The following is a 21,693-nucleotide window of genomic DNA, read 5'->3' as shown; positions in this document are numbered from 1 at the left end:
CTTAAGACAAAACAAGAAACAGAGAATATTATAAAATGCAAAATGGATCATTTTATGTTACATATTTAGAATTTTATTTTCCCAAATTACATGTAAAAACAAATCTTAACATCAATTTTAAAAACTTTATGATACATATTCTTTTCCTCCCTCCCCACTCCCCTCTTAAGGATTCAAGAAATTCAATATAAGTTATACATGTGTAGTCATGCAAAACATTTCCTCATTAATCAGGTTGTAAAAGAAAATAGACCAAAAAAAACCTTTAGAAAAAGGAACTGAAAAAAAAATTATGCTTCAATCTGTATTCTGATAACATAAGTTATTTCTCTGTAGATGGAGTGCGTTTTTCATAAGTCCTTCAGAGTTGTCTTGGATCATTGCATTGCTGAAAATAACTAAGTCGTTTACAGCAGATCATCTTACAATATTGTTGTTAGCAAAATGGATAATTTTGATTATATTAAACTGAAAAGGGTTTGTACAAACAGAAGCAATGCAGCCAAGATTAGAAAGAAAGTAGCAAGCTGGGAAAAAATTTTTACAGTCAGTGTTTCTGATAAAGGCCTAATTTCTAAAACATATAGAGAACTGAATCAAATTTATAAGACTACAAGTCATTCCCCAATTGAAAAATGGTCAAAGGATATGAACAGGCAGTTTTCAGATGAAGAAATCAAAGCTATCTATTGCCATATGAAAAAATGTTATAAATCACCATTGATTGGAGAAATGCAAATGAAAACAACTCTGGGGTACCAACTCATACCTATCAGACTGACTAATATGACCAAAAAAATAATAAATGTTGGAGAAAATTTGGAAAAATTAGAACACTATTGCATTGCTAGTGAAGTTATGAAATGATCAAATGATTCTGGAGAGCAATTTGGAACTATGCCCAAAGGGCTATAAAACTGTGCATACCCTTTGTCCCAGTAATACCACTACTATGTCTTTATCCCAAAGAAATCATATAAAAGGGAACAGGACCCACATGTACAAAAATATTTCTAGCAGCTCTTTTTGTGGCAGCAAAGAATTGGAAATTGAGGGGATGCCCATCAATTGAGGAATGGAAAATAAGTTTTAGTATATTAATGTAATGGAATACTATTGTGCTATATGAAATGAGGAGCAGACAGATTTCAGAAAAAAACCTGTAAAGACTTAAATAGACTGATGCTGAGTGAAGTAAGCAGAACCAGAACATTGTACAGAGTAATAGCAATATTGTGTGATGATCAGCTGTGATAGACTTAGCTCTTCTCAGCAATACAATGATCCAAGACAATTCCAAAGGACTCATGATGGAAAATGTTCTCCACATCCAGAAAAAAAAAACCCAACCTGTGGGAAGGGATTTCCGGGGGTGGAGCCAAGATCGCAGAGGAAAGACATTGAAGGCACAGAGCTCCTGACAGAATTACCCCTCCCCCCCCAAACAGCAATAAAACAAGCCCTGGAGCTGCAAAACCCACAAAAAGATGGGCTGAGATTATTTTCCAACCAAAGACAGACAAAGGGGGCTGTGCTGGGCTACAAGCAAGAAGAGTCCAACCCTGCAATCACACCGACACAGACCCCAGGCATGCTGCACCAGAGGAACTTACCACACCCCACACCCCAGTCTCCAAATCAGCTGCAGCACCAGCTACAGGGGTGTCTGCAGGACCTAAGGAGAAATTTGGCTATTCCACCCCAGCAGGGAATCAGGAAGAAATTATAAACAGCAGGAGGCTCATGTGGGGGAGGCGCACAGGCTTGTTGGAACTGAGAAATACCACAGCACTCTGCTGGCTGGTTAATTAGCAAGTTGGCTTGAGGTTATCTTCAGACCAGATAACAGGCCAGGCAAGAGAAAAACCTGCCCTCCCTCAAACCAAAATACCTAGGAACCTCTGAAGCGTGGGACAGTGTAGCTTGGAAGTAGGACCCCACTGTAAGAGGGAGTTAAAAGTCAAATAAAAAACGATAAAAAATAAAAGATGAGCAAGCAAAGAAAGTTGAGAAGTATCGAAAGTTTCTTTAGTGACAAGGAAGATTGAGGTGCACCCTCAAAAGAGAATAGCAACCTCAGGCCCCCTATAACCAAAGCTTCCAAGAAAAATATGAATTGGTCTCAGACCATGGAAGTGCTCAAAAGGGACTTTGAAGAGAAAGTAGGAGAGATAGAAGGAAGATTTAGAGAGGTGGAGGAAAGAATGGAAAAAGAAATGAGAGCAATGCAGAAGAGTCATGAGAAAAAATTCAACAGCTTGGAAAATGAGATACAAAAGCTCTCTGAAGAAAATTATTGCCTAAGCAATGGAATTGAACAAATGGAAGCTAGTGACTTTATGATAAACCAAGACACAGTAAAGCAAATCCAGTTGAATGAAAAAATAGAGGGCAATGTGAAATATCTCCTTGGAAAAACAGCTGACCTGGACAATAGATCCAGGAGAGATCATTTGAAAATCATTGGACTACCTGAAAACCATGACCAAAATGAGTTTAGACAGCATCTTTCAAGAGATTGTCAGGGAAAATCACCCTAATATTCTAGAAGCAGAAGGTAAAATAGAAATTGAAAGAATCCACCAATCACCTCCTGAAAGAGATCCCAAAAGGAAAACCTCCAGGAATATTATAGCCAAATTCCAGAGCTCCCAGGTCAAGGAGAAAATATTGCAGTAGCTAGAAAAAAGGAATTCAAATACTGTGGAACTCCAATAAGGCCAAAACAAGATCTAGCAGCATCTACATTAAAGGAGCAGAGGGCATGGAATATGATATTCCAGAAGGCAAAGGAACTGGGACTACAGCCAAGAATCATGTATCCAGGAAACTGATAATAACCTTTCAGAAGACAAAATGGGACTTCAACGAAAAAGAGGACTTTCAGGCATTTTTTTTTTTGCAGGCAGTGGGGGTTAAGTGACTTGCCCAGGGTCACACAGCTAGTAAGTGTCAAGTGTCTGAGGCTGGATTTGAACTCAGGTACTCCTGAATCCAGGGCCGGTGCTTTAACCACTGCGCCATCTAGCTGCCTCCACTTTCAGGCATTTGTGATGAAAAGACCTGAGCTGAATAGAAAATTTGACTTTCAAATACAAGACTCTAGAGAAGCATAAAAAGGTAAACAGGAAAAATAAATCATGAGGGATATTAAAAGATTAAACTGTTTACATTCCTACATGGGAAGATAATACTTCAAACTCATAAGAACTCTCTCAGTACTAGGGTAGCTGAAAGGAATACACTTAGAGGACACAAGTCTGAACTGAATATGAAGGGAATGATGTGGGCAGAATTTGGGGTCAAATTGATTGTGAGTCATCCCAAAAGAATTACAAGACTCAGCGACTCAGTTTCCCAAGTTTTATTACAATACTGTGGATGACCACAGGGAGAGAACCAGAGTAGTGGAAAGGTAACTCTCAAATAAGGAAAGAAAAGACAGTTATATTTATAGTATGGATAAAATGATTATCAGTTTCATTATAATAATCTCCACCTTGGGGAGGTACAAGGGAGGGCCTGTCCTACTCATTATAATATTCTCCACCTTTGGGAGGTACAGGGGAGGGCTTATCCTAATTTGGAGTTCCTGGGGTCCTAAGCCAACCACCAAGGTGGGTACGTTTTTCAGTGGAGGTGTGTTTTGGGGGGTTACACATCATAAGGTGAATCTGGGGATAAATTTGGCCTTTTCTGCACATGTCTCTTTCTGATTCCCATGGCTAGTTTCAAAATATCTCCATTTTTCATTAGAATTTCTATACCCTGTCTTGTGTCTTATTGTTATTTTACCTGACCCTTTATGGTCCCATTATGGGTACTGATCACTGTGGGTAAGATAACCTAGCATCCTGACTTATAAGTTACCCATTGACTAGGGCCTAACTCCTTTTTGGAGCTAATGTCTGAATTAAAGCTTGGGTCTTGGGTTTTTCTGTTAACCCTTTTTTCACCTCCTACATCAGGATGATATTTGTAAAACATTTATTTTTCATTTATCCTTATTCTTTGTGGGGCAAGCAGGGTGGGGCATCTTATGTCTGGGGCTGGATTTGTGCTTGGGGCCTCCTGAGTCTAGGGCTGGTGCTTTGTCCACTGTGCCACCTAGCTAACCCATGATGACATCTTTAAAATAGGGTTGAGGGGTAGGAGGAATGCACTGGGGGAGGGGGAAGGGGAAAGGTGTTCTGGGGAGAGGTAGCTCACATGAAGGAAACAAGAAAAAAGCTTATGGAGGGGAGGGGAAGAGAGGAAAGGAGTGGGGGAGTGAGTGAACATTACTATCATCAGAATTGGCTCAAAGAGTGAATAACATACATACTCAAGTGGGTATAGTAATATATTTTTGCCCTTTGGAAAAGTGGGAGGGGAAAGAGATAAGGGGAGGAAGGAAGGGCAGATTGGGAGCAGTAAAAAGCAAAAACACTTTCAAGGAAGGTGAAGATGTTCTGCATAACTGCATATGTATGACTTATATTGAATTTCTTGATTTCATTGGGAGAGTTGAGGAGGGACGGAGGAAGAAAAATTTAGAACACAGAATTAGCTCAAAGACCTTAATCTCATCAGAGTGGGCTCAAGGAGGGAATAACATTCACACCCAATTGGGAGGAGTAATCTATTTAACCCTCCAGGAAAGTAGGAGGGGAAGAGAATAAGGAGGGAAGGGTGAAAGAAGGGAGGGCAGAGCAGGGGAGGGGGCAGTCAGAAGTAAAACACTTTTGAGGAGGATTAAGGTAAAAGAAGATAGAAAATAGAGTAAATATCATGGGAAAGGAATAGGATGGAGGGAAATAGTTATGATGATTGACTACAATGGCAAAACGTATGGTACCTACTCTGCCAGGCTATTGTGAAGAAAATTCTTTGTCAAGTTTAAGGTACTATCAGAAAAACCTGTAAAGACCTACATGAACTGAAGCAGAGTGAAATGTACTGTATACAAAATAACAGCAATAGTGTAAGATGATCTGCTGGGAAGTATGTGATTATTTTCAGCAAGGCAATGATCCAATATAATTCTGAAGGACTTAGGAAAATTGCAAATCATCTACAGAGAAAGAACTGGTGGTGTCTGAAAACAGATTGAAACACATTTTTTTTTTTTGGACAATTCATTAATCTGAAGTTTTTTTTAATCTGTTTTCTCTCACAACCTAGCTAATATGGGAATGTTTTCCATGACTACTCATGTATAACTTATATTTAATTGCTTGAGTTCTTGGGGGTGGGAGGTGGGAAGGGAGGGAGGAAGAGAGAAGTTTTTTTAAATTGATGTCAAAATTTGTTTTTACATATATTTTGGAAAATAAAATTCTAAACAGAAAAAACAAAACAAAACAAAACAAAACAAACCTGTGGGATCTGAATGAAGATTGAATCATACTATTTTTACTTTTTGTGTTTTTTTTTCTTTTCTGAGGTTTTTCACTTTTGTTCTGATTCTTCTTTCACAATATGACTAATGTGGAAATTCATTTAATGTGTTTGTATATATATGATGTGTATCAAAGTACTTGCCATTTTGGGGAATAGGGGAGGGAAAGGAGAGAGGGAGAAAAATTTCGAACTCAAAAACTTACAAAATGAATGTTGAAAACTATCTTTAGGGGGCGGCTAGGTGGCGCAATGGATAAAGCACAGGCCCTGGATTCAGGAGTACCTGGGTTCAAATCCGGCCTCAGACACTTGACACTTACTAGCTGTGTGACCCTGGGCAAGTCACTTAACCCCCATTGCCCCGCAAAAAAAAAAAAAAGAAAAAAGAAAACTATCTTTACATGTAACTGGAAAAAATATTAAATTAAAAAAATAAAAGTACACATAAACATTTTTTAAAAGGACATAGCTGAAATGTTACCTTTTATATAAAAGATTTCATCCCAACTTCTAGGGGCATCTCTCTCAAACTACTTTGTATCTTTTAAATTCTCTCTACATATATTCTGTATAATACTTGTGTATACACTTGTCTCCCTCATAATCTAAATACCTTGAGAATAAGAATTCTTTGTGTTTATTCTCTAGCTTCTTAGTATAATGCTGGGTACATAATAAATGCTTATTGAAAATAAAAGAATGTCATTAAAGAATAGTATATCAATCTAGGTTGGGCTGGGGAAATATGGAAGAAGTAGGAAAGGATTATTTACTCATTTTAATCTAAATTTTTAAAAAAATATGATTTCATTGACCACCAACCAACATGAGATTTCAGCATACAAAGAACAAAAAAGAGAAATGTATATGGAACTGTGAAATTCTAATACTTGTAAGTAGTTTTTGATAAGTGAATATTAAATTGAACATGGTACTGACAAGATTGACTAACTTCTGTATACTAAAACTTTTCCTTTTTTTCCCCTTTTTTCCATGTTTATTAGTAGAATCAAGCCAAAACTCTCTATACATAGAGTCAAGTCAAACAATTCAATGATTTGGTTCTTTCTGAAATGTATGCCCCATTCTATTTAATTCACTTCCAAGTGATTGTAGATTCCTAGATGGGAGGGAAAGAGTTGCAGAATTAAAAAGGACTTCACAGTCTATCTCATGTAATTCATACGTAGCCTAAATTCTCTCTTTTCTTGGGGGGGGGAGGTGAAAGGAGGCAATCAGGGTTAAGTGACTTGCCCAGGGTCACATAGCTAGTGTCTGAGGCTGGATTTGAACTCAGGTCCTCCTTGATGTAAAAAGGGGTTAATAGAAAAACCTAAGACCCAAGCTCTAATACAGATATTAGCTCTAAAAGGGAGTCAGATTCCAATTAATGGATATGGGTTCTCAAATCCATAGTGATCAACATCCATAACGGACCAGAACGGTCAAAATAACAATAGAGGAAAAAGACAAGGCTATAGAAATTCTAAAGAAAAATGATTATATTTTGAAACTAGCCATGGGAATCAAAAAGAGACATGCTCAGAAAAGGCCAAATTTGTCCCCAGATTCACCTTATGACGTGTATAACCCCAAAACACACCTCCACTGAAAAAGGTACCCACCTTGGGGGTTGGCTTAGGACCCCAGGAACTCCAAATTAGGATAATCTCTCCCCTGAAACACCCCTAGGTAGAGAATATTATGATGAGAAGGACAGGCCCTCCCCTGTACCTCCCCAAGGTGGGGATTATTATAATGAGACTGATAATCAATTTATCTGTACTATAAATATAACTGTCTTTCCTTTCCTTATTTGAGAGATACCTTTCCACTTTTCTGGTTCTCTCCCTGTGGTCACCCACAGTATTGCCATAAAACTTGGGAAACTGAGTCACTGAGTCTTATAATTCTTTTGGGACAACTCACGATTAATTTGACCCCAAATTCCAGCCTATATCACTCCTGACTCAGTCCTGATTTTCTCTTTCAAAATCCATAAGTGGTCATCCAACATTTGACTTGAAGATCACAAATGAAAGAGAACCCTCCTGCTTCCTTAAGGGAGACTTAATGGAAAGCTTTTCTTTATGTTAAGCTGAAATCTGCCTTTCTGTTTTGTCTACACATTTTCCTGAGCTCCTTTGTATCCTGCCAAGTACAGGTACAGCACAAGGTATTTGGGCATACTTAAAATACTACTAATAACACATAAAATTTTCTAACCAATCTACCAATGAACAAATATTGTTGAGCATTTTTATTGTACAAGGAACTTTACCAGGTTATAAAAAATAGTACAAGACAAAGTTGAAAACACTTGAGTTTACAATAGCTGACACTTGCATCAAGACAATCTAGAAACTTAAATGTCTGAGTGAATGAGTGAACAAGTGAGTGAATGAAGTGATTTAGATAAACATTCAGAATTTCAATCCGAAATTTAAAGTCCTGGCAGTATCCCTTAGCCTAGGGTGTGCTGGTAAACAAGTCTCTGATAAACTTTTAAGGTTAATCTGCATCATTGATATTTTCTTGTAATTTTAGTCTAGGCATTCTACAAAATGGATCACACCCTGATTTGTAGCAATTTCAGATGTATAAATGAGTGTTCATATTGAAAATTTAACAATCTGTTTGGAGCTAGCTCTTGCTCAATCCTAACCTCACCTCTTCTCAAATGGACGTGCTATTACTAGCAGTCATTGTGGCATTACATAAATCAGGTGGGGCAGCTAGGTGGCACAGTGGATAGAGCACTGGCATGAGGAAGTCTTAAGTTCAAATTCTGCCTCAGACACTTGACACTAGCTATGTGACCCTGGTCAAATCACTTAACCCTGATTGTCTCCAACATCTGGTACCATCTGCAGTCATCCTGATATGTATTTTACCACTGGACCCAGATGGCTGGGTTGGTGACCTTACACAGCCCTCCCTCACTTAAATACAATTTGTTGTAAGCCCTGACAAACAACAACAACAATGTAAATCAGGTAGCAACAGGGTGGCCCCAAAGTTAAATGTACTGACAAAATCCTAAAGATAGTCAGAATGATGATAATCATAATAAATCACATTTCTATGATGACTTAAGGTTACAAAGCACAATTAATCCATAAAGTAAACAGCTTAAAAATCATTGTCCCCATTTTACAGGTGACTTATCTGTGGTCACATCTCTGATAGGTGTTGGGGGGGGGTGTCCTAAAATCAAGTCTCTCAACTCCAAATCCAGTGTTCTTACCATAAAGACAAAAGTCAAGAAACAGATAAATCACTTAAGTCAGAAAATAGCCACCCTTTTCATGCGTACTGATATAAATTGGGGTATGTTTAAAAATACAATATGTGAAAATATATTAAAATGAGAACAAATGACAAAACTGTAATGAGAGATACCTCATTCTTATTATTGGTCTATGTCACATCATAACATATATGTAAGGGCAGCTAGGTAGTGCAGCAGATAGAACACTGGGCTTGGAATCAGAAAGACTTATCTTCATGAGTTCAAATCTTACTATCTGTGTGACTCTGGGCAAGTCACTTAACCCTCATTGCCCCACCAAAATAATTAATTAATTAATTAGTATTTTATTTTCCCCCATTATATGTAAAAACAATTTTTGAAATTCATTTTTAAAAATTCATTAATTCATTTAAAAAAATTTTGAGTTTCAAATTTCCTGATGTCCTCCCTACCCCTCTCATTGAGAAAGCAAGCAATTTGATATAGGTTATACATGTGTGGTCATGCAAAGCATATTTCCATATTAGTCATGTTGTAAAAGAAAACATAGGGGCAGCTAGGTGGCACAGTGGATAGAACACCGGCCCTGGAGTCAGGAGGACCTGAGTTCAAATTCGGCCTCAGACACTTAACACTTACTAGCTGTATGACCCTGAGCAAGTCACTTAACCCCAATTGCCTCCAAAAAAAAAAGAAAAAGAAAGAAAACATAGACTAAAAAAAAAAAACCTTAAGAAAAATAAAGTTAGAAAAGTCTGCTTCCATCTGTATTCAGACTCCATCAGTTCTTTCTTTGGGGATGGATAGCATTTTTCACCATAAGTACATATAAGTGCTTTTTCCTTTTTGTTTTTCTTCTCTTTGAAGATGCAGGCCTAGTAGTTGTATTTCTAGGTCAAATGGTATGCATGGTTTTATGGGCCTTTGGGCATAGTTCCAAATTGTTCTCCAGAATAGTTGAATCAGTTCACAACTCCTTGAAAAGTCATTTTAACATGTCAGGGACAAGTCTCTAAGATAATAAGTTACAGAAAAGTCACTAAATATATCAGTGGAAGGAGTTTCCATACTAGAAGTTCTCCACACTATTGAAATTAGAGGTCTTCTAGGGGATAGGGGTGGGGCAGGGATATGATAGTGTTTAAAGCTGGAAGGGACTATAGTTTCCATTTCAAGAGGTAAGGAAAGTGAGATAAGGTTACAAAGCTAAGTGGGGGAAAATCATTATTCCTATCTCCTTTAATACCTCCCTGCATTTCCCCCAGCCCATAATGCTCTCCCATGCCTCTGAACTCATGTTTCTCTTCTGCACATTCATCTGATACTCATAAATGCTGCCTTGTATATTAAGAAAATACTTTGTTACTTCCTCAATGTGATTGTAAACATGAGCTATTGTAAGCTCTTAAAGGGCTTGAACTTTTTGTCTTACTTTTCTTTTTGTTTTATTTTGCGAGACAATAAGGGTTAAGTGACTTGCCCAGAGCCACACAGCTAGTAAGTGTCAAGTGTCTGAGGCTGAATTTGAACTTAGGTCCTCCTGAATCCAGGGCGGGTGCTTTATCCACTGTGCCACCTAGCTGCCTCCTTACATTTTTAACCTAGTAAAGTTCATTGCACAATGAAGATGCTCAATAAATATTTGCTGATTGACTAGCAGATTGGTTTGAAAGTTTTTTTCTGTTGCTATCAGTGTATAAAATGACTTTCTAATACCAGTTATTCTTTTTGAACTATCCAGATATTTACCAGTTTCCCTCTCTTAAAATCTGAGTTACTGAGCAATTCTTGATTGGTAATAATAATAATAATAATTTAGAAGGTGGAAAGCTCATTGAAGGGAATTAATCATTTAGATCAGATTCTGACCCATCAGGAAGAATTCATTAGTAAAGTAAAAATGATGAGAGCCTTGGCGGTGAGCCCACCACATTAGAGTTTGTGATAGATAAGAAAGGTAATACCCAATGTCTTCTAGATTTGGGGAGAGAGAGCAGATTTCAAAGAATTCAGAGAAAGGATCATATGGCCTATGACAGTGCTGTCAAAATCCAGTAGAAATACAGACCACTAAACCTTATTTAGGGATCTGTGTGGATCATATATTGATTTAAAAAACCATATGTGTCAATATATTTCTTTTTTTTTGTATTAAAACATCAACACATTGAAATAAAATAGGACCTGCATTTTAGCCTGGTTCAGGCCACACTCAAAAGTCTTGTGGGCTGTATGAAGCCTGTGGGCTTCATGTTTGATACCTCTGCCCTATAATTTGAAGCAGAAGTTGGCCAGAGAGGAACTGGATAATCTTGAGAATTCAAGTCTGACTACTAATGCACTGTTGGTAAAGTTGTAAACTGATCCCACCATTTTGGAGAGCAATTTGAAACTATGCTGAAAGGGCTATAAAACTATGCATACTTTTTCCCAAAGACATCAAAAAAAGGAGAGGGATAAGGACCTATTTGTACAAAAATATTTATAGCAACTCCTTTTGTGGTAGCTAAGAATTGGAAATCAGAGACACCCATCAATTGGGGAATGGCTAAATAAGCTGGGGTATGTGATTGTGCTGGAATGTTATTATGCTATAAGAAATAACAAGCAGAATGATTTCAGAAAAACCTGGAAAGACTTATATGAACTAATGCAAAGTGAAGAGAACCAGGAGAACACTGTACACAGTAACAGCAATATTGCACAATGATCAATTGTGAAACACAGTTATTCTCAGCAATACAACAATCCAAGACAATTCCAAAGGACTCATGACAAAGTATACTATCTGTCTCTAGAGAAAGAACTGATATTATTTTAATATAGACTGAAGCATGCTATTTTTCACTTTCATTCTTTTTTTAGTGGAGTCTTCTTGTACAAAATTACTAATAGCAAAGTGCTTTACATGATTGCACAGGTATAACCTATATCTGCTTACCATCTCATGGAGGGGAAAAGGTAAGAAGTGCAGTAGGAATAGAATTTGGAACTCAAGACTAAAAAAAAACCCAAATTGTAAAAAAAAAAATTGTTTTAACATGTAATTAGTGAAAAAATAAAAAATATTTTTAAAAAATTTTCAAATCTGACAATTCAGAGTTCAGTTATTCCAATAAGGACTATAAGGATGAACTTTCTAAAAAGACTGATGTGGCTACACTGGAAATTCATCAGTCAATTCAGACTCCATATAGGCTACAGAAAAGTGGAAGACTAAGAGCCAGTAAGGGAGGGTAAGTACAATAAGGACGGCATCCCATTAGAGTAATAGGAAGACATTAAAGTGCAAAGCAAAGCTGAAGTCTCAGGAAAACAAAAAAAGTCTTGAGATTGCTGTCATAACTATGTTGGTGGTAAGAGATGATCAAAAAAAGGGCTCTAACCCATAGTTGGGAGGGATGGGATGAGGGAAATGACAAAAGAAAGCTGACAAAATGACTCTGTTTTGCTTCTTTTTTTTTTTCTCTTTCCACAGGAAAAACTCAAGCCTGAAAAGGATAAAGCAAAAATAGTTAAATAAACATTATGGAGTTTTAAGGTTTACAAACTATTCTCCACAGCAATCCTGTGATGCAGGCAAGACAATTCTGTGAGACCTATATTAATGAAAGACTATCACTGGATTAGGGTAATGCTATGGAGAAAAACAATACTTAGACCTCAACCTAGAAGAGGCAGTCAAACCTTCTTTCTCATTATCAATGGGCCAGATAGAACAAACAATTTAAATCTGTAGTAGAAAAGGGGGGAAACAAAGAAAGGGGGAAGGAGCTCTTTTTCTTTAATTGTGTATTTCCTTTTTTTTAAATTATGAATTTAATCATCAACAAACACTTTAGCATAGAAAGAACAAAAAAAAGAGAGAGAATTGTATATGAAAGCCATGATTTTCCATTCCCTGCAATTTTTAAAAGTGCATGTTAAATTTAGTAAGGTATTAACAAAAATGACCTGTTTGGATCCCCTTCTTAACTTGACAGGGAGTCTCTAAACCAGGACAGCACTAAGAATTTGGAGGATTGGAAATGGAAGAAGAGATTTGGGTTACAAGGATATAAAGATGCAAATTTGCCTCACTATCATTTTGGTTTCATTTGTTGTCACCACTGAAAATATGGGAATTATGATTCTGCATGCATTACAGGAGAGGAACTCTGTTCTTTTTAAAAGTCTACTCATTTCACTTGGTAGCCTGTGGAGGGCAATGGCTCAAAATGTACCTAATTATGCGAGATCTTTCCACGGCAATCTGGACGTATTCTGCCCAGTGACTGTCCTGTTTTCTCTCCTCCTTTTGCTTTGGGTGTTCTGGATGATACAGCTTTTACAAGGTCAGTTGGTGACACGAAAGCATTTTCATCTCTGTCTTTGTGTTGCTCCATCGAGAAGCTCCACTCCCCAAAGTGAAGAGAAGAGTTCTGTGAACTTTTTTTGTGTAGACTTGTTCAGAGATTTAAATTCAAAAGCTCGGGTTCTTCGAACTATGCCTACCCCTGGAGCCAGGTTTCACAGCCGTTTTGCAGGGTGAGGTTGTTGAGAGCCCAGCCGTTTTAAGAATCTCCATCCTGGGTTCCCTGAGAAGGCTTTTCTCTTTATCGATTGTCCAATTTGATAAGTGCCACCATCACATGGGCCATTCTACTTTTGATTTATGCTCCCTATTCTCTGTCTTTTGTGGTGGTGGCTTTGAGTTAACTGGTTAAGTTCATTTGTTTGAGTTTCTCTGATGAAAGCTCCTTGTTGAATATCAGAAATTTCTATTGTTACCTTCTTTTTTTTTTTCTGGCTCTCAGGATTTATCTTGATCTTGACTGCAGTTGTGAAGCTCATCTATGAAGTCATCTGATTCCAGCCCAGAATCAGGTCAATATTACCTGAAAAAGTGGCTGGCCTCTTATCTAAAGAATATAAAGCAAAGTAAACCCCTTGGGAGGCAATACTGAGGAGAGATTAGAGAACAGGATGACTTCATTCAACTCATTCAACTCTGTGATTCCCAAATTCCCTAAATTCCCTGCCACCTGTTCTCTCCACCCCGCTTCATCTTTACCAGGCATCATTGGTGTACCATTTCTCAATTCTGGTACTCTCTGACCTCAGTGGATAGAGCTCTAGGCCTGGAGTCCAGAAGACCTGAGTTCAGATGTAGCCTTAAACAATTCCTAGCTATGTGACTCTGGGCAAGTCACTTAACATCCATCTGCCTCAGTTTCCTCAACTGTAACATGGGGATAATAATTAGCACCTTTCTCCCATAGTTGTTGTGAGGATCAAATGGGACAATAATTTTAAATGCTTAGCACAGTGCCTGGAATGTAATAAACATTATACACAGGTTAGATGTTATTATTATTATTGATTAAACTTCCCCAGGGAGCAACTGACAAGTTACAAAATGGCCTGTGAGATAATTTGTATTTGTACCTGATTTTGAGGCTGGGCTTTTACAGGGGAGTAACCTGTAGTTAACTTTGTCTAGTGGTCTGTTGTTATAGGAATTTACCTTGTCTGCTTTGAGGAGCATTGAATTTGGCATGTTGACCCGTGCGTGGTTTTTCAATGTAGTCAACATCTATATTTGTTCAGTGAGGGATTTCTCCCAGGCTTTGCCTCTCTCCTCTGCTCCTGACATGATGGACTAGGGATTATTACCAGAGGTTCAGTCAGTTGATTTGATTGTTCTTACCCCCTAATAAAAATTTCCTAGGGGAGCAGGATGAACTGCTAACAAATTGGTGGTCGATCAGTCATTCAACAAGCTTTTATTAATTACTTACTGAGTGCTAAGTGCTGAGGATAAAAAGAAAGATTTTTTTTTAAGTCCCTGGCCTCAAACAGCATATCTTATAAAGTGTGTTGTTTGAAGTGAGGAATTGAATATTGCCATAGACTCCAGAACTATAAGAAGTCATCCCCACATTAGCCTGATAAAGATGTTCAGTCAGCAGTCATTGTTCTGTCAAATTCCAAATAATCTGAAGCTAAAAGTGTTTCTCAGGACAAGAGAACTAGAGTCCAGGACAACTGTGCAGGCATTTTCAACAATGGGCCCTTTGGGAAAAAGACACTGTCAGCCCAGATGAAAGATCACCCACCCTATTTCCTTTCTATATCACAGAGTCAATACAGTTGTTCTATTATAGCCCATCATGATAGCATTAGAAGCACCCCCCCCCTCTCTCTCTCCCTTTCTCGTCTTACCCTTCTCTTCTTACCTCTATCCTCTTCTCCCTCCATTTCTCCCCCCCCTCTATTCCCCCTTTCCTTTTCTCTCCTCTTTCTCTGCTTTTCTCTTCCCCCTCCCTCCTTTTCTCTCTCCCTTTCTCTGCCCCTTTTGTTTTCGTTTTTGTTTTTGGTGAGGCAATTGGGGTTAAGTGACTTGCCCAGGGTCACACAGCTATTAAGTGTCAAGTATCTGAGGCTGGATTTGAACTCAGGTCCCCCTGAATCCAGGGCCAGTGCTCTATCCACTGAGCCACCTAGCTGCCCCCTCTCTGCCTCTTTTTCTTCCTCTGCCTCTCAAACTAGGTAAAGGGAACACATAATTAGTATAAAGGCAGGATATGGTATTTCCACAGCATAGAGGTGACAATGAGGCCTAACTTGAGCAATAGTAATAATAGCTTCTATTTATATAGCACTTTAAGTATCACAAAGCACTTTACAAATATTATCTTATTTTATCCTCATGACAACCCTGGGAGTCAGGTGCTACTATTATCCCTATATTGTTGTTGAAGAAACTGAGGCAGAGAGAGGTTAAGAGACTTGCCCAAGGTCACCCACCTAGTAGTCTGAGGTAGTATTTAAAATCAGGTCTCCCTGACTCCAGGTCTAGGGCTCTATCCACTGCTTAACAGAGAGGAAATTACTATAAAACTTGCTAAAATAGGTGTAGCTATACTATGGAGGACTTTTAAAAAACAAAGAAAATAAAATTAATTTTCAAGATAAAAAACAATCAAAAAAGCTTAAACTTACATAAATGGGAAAGAAGGAACAATGAAAGATTTTTTTTTTCAGAACTGAGGTGAGAAGGTAATGTAATAAGGAAGTGATGCTAAATGGAAATTATTCTGGCATGAATGTGCAGACTAAACCAAAGGGGAGAGAGCCCCAAAATGCTTCCAGCCCAATGGATTCAGGGAGTGTGTTTTTTTAATTAATAAACATTTTTATTTATAGTTTTGAGTTCCAATTTTTATCCTTCCTTCCCTCTCTTCCCTCCCCTTTCCCTAAAGCATTAAACAATCAGATATGGGTTATATATGTACGATTATGTAAAACATTCACATATTAGTCATTTTGTACAAGAAAACTTGAATAACAGAAAAAAATGAAAGAAAGTAAAAAATAGCATGCTTCAGTCTGTGTTCCATCATCAGTTCTTTCTTTGGAAGAAGATTGTATGTTTCATCAATAGTCCTTTGGGATTATCTTGGATCATTGTATTGTTGAGAATAGTTAAGTCATTCACAGTTCTTCATCAAACAATATTGCTGTCTCTGTGCACAATGTTTTTTGGGTTCTGTTCACTTCACTAAACGTCAGTTCATACAAGTCTTTCCAGGAATTTCTGAAATCTTCCTGCTTGTCATTTCTTATAGCACAATAATATTCCATCAGCATCATATACCACAGTTTGTTTAGTCATTCCTCAACTGATGGGCATTCCTTTGATTTCAGGGAGTGTTTTGATGCACATTGGAATCTTGTGCTACAAGAACCTCTCAACATCCTTTAAGGAAAATATCCACCACATTACTAACAACCAAACTGGTGTGCTCTGTTAGAACTTATGAATTGTGCTACTTGATCCGAAAGCCTCATTACCATTTTGCTCAGCCTCTATTTTTTGTTCATCCTAAATCAAAACAATCCACAGATAATCACTTCGTTTAGCTGATAACTTCAACCTCCTCTCAGTGACGCTAAACCTCTTTTCACAATTGCTAATATACAGCAAATATGAAAGAAGGGAAAAGTAGCCTGGAAAAGTCATAAATGGGACAGATGCCAATTTCCAAAAAGACATCTGTTTAGAGCAGTGACTTCCCCTCCATGTTGTAAGACTTCTCTGAGAAATCTTTCCTATTCCCCCATAATGGCAGTCCCTTTCCTCCACTGATTATCCCCAATTTATATATCTTAATTATGTGTATATCTTGTTTGCCCATGTCTTGGACTATATTATCTTGTTTTCATGTTTTCTCTCCAATTAGATTATGAGCTCTTGAAAGCAGGGATTCCTTCTTTGAATCCCTAGTGATTAACATGATGCCTGCCACATAGTAGGTGGTTAATAAATGCTTATTGACTGAAAACAATAACAACAGCAAAACAACTTTAAAACAAGGTAACTTTCAATTTATTCTAACGGACACTATACAGTTTGTCCAATTAAACAATGAAGAATAGATCACCAACTCCTTCACAGTTGGGAATGATTGATTCAGAGATTAAAGGTGAGTTAATCTTCTCCAAAGAATTTGACACTTTAGTGCCTAAAGGTAAATATTTCATAGTAATAAAGAATGCTCATTTTGGGGAAGACTAAGGTTTCATTTTGTTTGCACTGTGACCTCCAATCCCTTGACCCTCAATTCTCTCCCCATCTCTAGCCATTCTCTCATCTTTCCCCCATCTTGACTCCTTGGTGAACCAATTCAACTCTACATGGTTTTCCTCTCTTGAATCCTGAGCCTTTTTATCATATCACAGATTATACTCTGCTAAGTCTAGGCCTTAGATCACTCCCAATATTTTCTGACTTCAATCCTATAAATATGTTGCTGAACAAAGGTAGACCATTCTGATTGGGTCCACTAGATAGAAATTTATGCTACACGATTAGGCAATTCTACTATACCTCCCTTATTAAGTCACTATCCCAGTCTGCAGAGGATCTTTCAAAATTGTTCATCCTTCCTCAGATCTCTTATGGCTTCCCCTCCCCCCACTCTCTCAACTAAGAATTTTGCCTCATATTTTACAGAAAAACTTGAGGCCATTTGCTGTGAACTCCCTCCTCTCCCCAGTTCCTCATCTCCTATTACTCAGATACTTTCTGCCACTATCTTCTCCTTTACTCATCTCATATGACAAACCTTATTACCTTAACACTTCTCACCCCTTACTCCTACTAATTAGCCCCTCTACCTATTGAATCAATCTCATTCCATCCTGTATCCTCCAACAAATTGCCCCTTGTCCAATGACAATCACTCTATTACTGATTTTTAATCTCTCCCCATCCACTGCCTTATTTTCTGTTGCCTACAAACATGCCCACATCTCCCCCATCCTTGCAAAACTCTTATTTGATCTTTCCATCTTCACTATTCGCTTATATCTCTTCTGCCCGTGGTAGCTAAACTCCCAGAAAAGGCCACTCTCACCAACCTTACTAGTGATCTCTAAGTTGCCAAATCCAATGGCCTTTTCTCAACCCTCATTCTCCTTGACATCTCTGTAGCCTTTGATTTTTTTTTCTTTTTTTTTTTAGTGAGGCAATTGGGATTAAGTGACTTGCCCAGGGTCACACAGCTAGTAAGTGTTAAGTGTCTGAGGCCGTATTTGAACTCAGGTCCTCCTGACTCCAGGGCCAGTGCTCTATCCACTGCGCCACCTAGCTGCCCCAACCTTTGATGCTTTTGCTTACCCTCTACCTATCTGCCTGTTCCTTCTTGGTCTCCTTTTTTAGATCCTCCTCTGGATCCTGCCCTCTAACCACAGGTGCTTCTCAGAGATTTATCCTGGTGCCTCCTCTCTTCTCCCTCTATACCACTTCACTTGGTGATCTCATCATCTCCCATGGATTTAATGCTAATGATTCTCACATCTGCCTTTCATGCCCCAATCCCTCTGCTGACCCCCAATCTTACATCTCCAACTGCCTTTTAGACATCTCAAATTGGATGTCCAGTAGACATCTTGAACTCAATATGTTCAAAATAGGACTCCTTATCTTTCTCCCTGCTACCTTCCTTATTGCTATAGAGAATAACTCCATCCTCCTAGTCCCTCAGGCTGTCAACCTTGGAGTCATCCTGTATTCTTCACTATCTCTCCCCTCTCTTCCTTACCCTCCCACTGCCATGACCAATCAGTTGCCAAGGCCTATGGGTTTCACCTTTGCTACATCTCTTGAATATGCAATATTCAATGTGCACTATTGCAAGAACCTGCTAGTGGGACCCCCTACTTCCAGTCCCTCCCCACTCCAGCCCATCCTTCATTTAGCCACTAAAGTGATTTCCCTAAAGACCACATCTGACCACCACGTTACCCCCTCATTCAATAAACTCCATTAGCTCCTTATCACCCCTAGGAAAGACAAAATGCTCACTTATTTGTCATTCAAAGCCCTTCATAACCTAGTTCCCTCCTACCTTTCCAGTCTTCTTTCACCTTACTCCCCACCGCACACTCTTCACGCCAGTAAGACCTGCAACCTTGTTGTTCTATACACAAGGCCCTCCATCTCTGGTCTCTGGGGATTTCTCTGGCTGTCCCCCAGGTCTGGTACACTCTCCCTCCTCATCTCTGCCTCCTTTCTTCCCTGGCTTCTTTTAAATCCCAACTAAAATCCCATCTTCTAAAAGAAGCCTTCCCCAACCCCTCTTCTTCCCTCTGTTAATTCTTTCCTATTTCTCCTGTTTATAGATTGTCTGCATAGATTTGTTTAAATAACATCTCCCTCATTAGACTGGGACCTCTTTGAGACTGTCTTCTTCTTCTTCTTCTTCTTCTTCTTCTTCTTCTTTTTGGTGAGGCAATTGGGGTTAAGTGATTTGCCCAGGGTCACACAGCTAGTAATTGTTAAGTGTCTGAGGCAGATTTGAACTCAGGTCCTCCTCAATCCAGGGTCTGTGTTCTATCCACTGTGCCACCTAGCTGCCCCTTTTGCTTCTTTTTGTATCCCCAGCACTTAGTGCCTGGCACATATAAGACACTTAATACATGTTTATTGTTTGATTGATTCAGCTATTCTTCAATTGATGGGCACCCTCTTGGTTTCCAGTTCTTTGTCACTACAAAAAGAACCTGCTAGAAATAGAAATAGGCTTCCCACTTTCTTTGATCTCTTTTAGGGATAGGACTAGTAGTGGTATAGCTGGGTTAAAAGGTATGAGCATGTCTCTTTTCCCTGGATCAATAAACCAAGCATTGCAATAAGAAAACATGGATGGGGCAGGGACAGCTAGATGGTGTAGTAGATAAAGCACTGGCCCTGGATTCAGGAGGACCCGAGTTCAAATCTGACCTCAGACACTTAACATTTACTAGCTGTGTGACCCTGGGCAAGTCACTTAACCCTCATTGCCCCACCAAAAAAAGAAAAAAAGAAAACATGGCTAGGAATCTCTGAGCATGAGAAGATAGGGCAGAGCTAGTATGTGTATTTGTAAGAGTACAGTTATCCCTTCTACATCGTGGTGGTAAGACCAAGATCTGGTTCTCCCTTCATACAAGAGAAGTCTGAATTTTTTCTTGATCTTTTATGGGGTGTTTACAGTACCTTATTGTAAAATTTTGATTGATATTATACAATACTATATACTTTATGCATTTTGACTTTCTAAACTTCTGTCATTGGTGGCTTCCAAAAAATTCCCCCCAAATTTTGATTTGCTTCCTTATTCTGGTCTGCAATATACTGTAACCTCGATAGGGAAAAATCAAGATGTGAAAGTGATCATTGTAGCCACACTGATAAAAGCAAGAATCTTTCAAAGCACAATATAATTGAAATAAGACACCCCAGTATATTTTGGAAAGTTTATTTTTGTGGTTGAAAGTTAGTCCAGGTGGCAATTAGCCAGCTCCTCCCAAGGTATGGATTCTGGTAACAGAAGTGAAGTTGTAGGCCTTTTTAGGTTTGCCTGGCTTTGTGTTCATTCTGGAAAGTCATTAGGGAAGTTTAAGTCTATAATTAAGGTGTTATTGAAAATAGAGGTCCATGACATAACAGATTGCGGCTTTCTTAAAAGGTCTTATAACTACACAGCCTTTAACAATTTTTGGCACCATTTGTAACCTGTTGTGTTATGATCTACTTAAGATATTCATAGCTTACAAATTCAGCCTGGGCTCAAGTTACAAGACACTGAAACAGGGCCCATGAAGCTGAGGGTTAGCCTCATTCTTCAGGACATTTCTGAGCCTGACACTTCATTTGGACTATTGCCTGTGAGCCACCTCAAAGCATTTTGAATGTTTATTAATTGTATGGCTCATCTGAAATAGAACTCGCTGAAATTTTTCTTAATTTAAGTTTGCCCCATGATACAAGTAGAAGTTTAATTTTTAAATTTTGTTTGGGTTTTTTTGGCAGGGCAATGAGGGTTAAGTGACTTGCCTATGGCCACACAGCTAGTAAGTCTTAAGTGTCTGAGACTGGATTTGAACTCAGGTCCTCCTGAATCCAGGGCCTGTGCTTTATCCACCGAGCCACCTAGTTGCCCCCATATAAGTAGAAGTTTGGCGATATTGGTTCAGAAGGCAAAACAGACACATGGGTCATATGTGGTCAATCAAATTTCTGAGAATTAAGAGTAAAGGTTTGTCTTCTGAAAAGAGTATGGAAAAAAAGTTTATATAGAACTGAATTTGAAAAACACAAAATATTTATTAGGAAATGGGAATTTCCTCTGGAAAGTTTGTGTATACAAACTGGTGCCAAATTTTAAAGTGCATATAAAATTGTCTATTAGCCAAGGAGCATTCACTCAGTGTCTACTTTGTTTAGAGATACTATGTATGCTGGGTAAGTGCTTATGAGGTCATTGCATTCCCTCTTTTTCTTTGGAATTTTACAGTGAGGTAGTGTGGGTTAGAGAATGGCTCTGTGGTCTTGGACCTAATCTAATTGTGTGTTGATTTTCTGTATCTAACCACTATGTACTTTTGCTTCATCTATTTATAATGAAAATCTGTCACTGATTTTGTCTAGTGCTATAAAACTTAAGATGAAGCACATTCAATACTCTATTCCTGTTTGCAGATTCCTAAGAGGAAACAACAATTCTATGTATATTAATAATTCTATTTAT

This window comes from Dromiciops gliroides, chromosome 3 (genome assembly GCF_019393635.1).
Source record: "Dromiciops gliroides isolate mDroGli1 chromosome 3, mDroGli1.pri, whole genome shotgun sequence".
In the NCBI taxonomy this organism is placed as follows: Eukaryota; Metazoa; Chordata; class Mammalia; order Microbiotheria; family Microbiotheriidae; genus Dromiciops; species Dromiciops gliroides.
Note: the sequence above shows the minus strand (reverse complement) of the source record.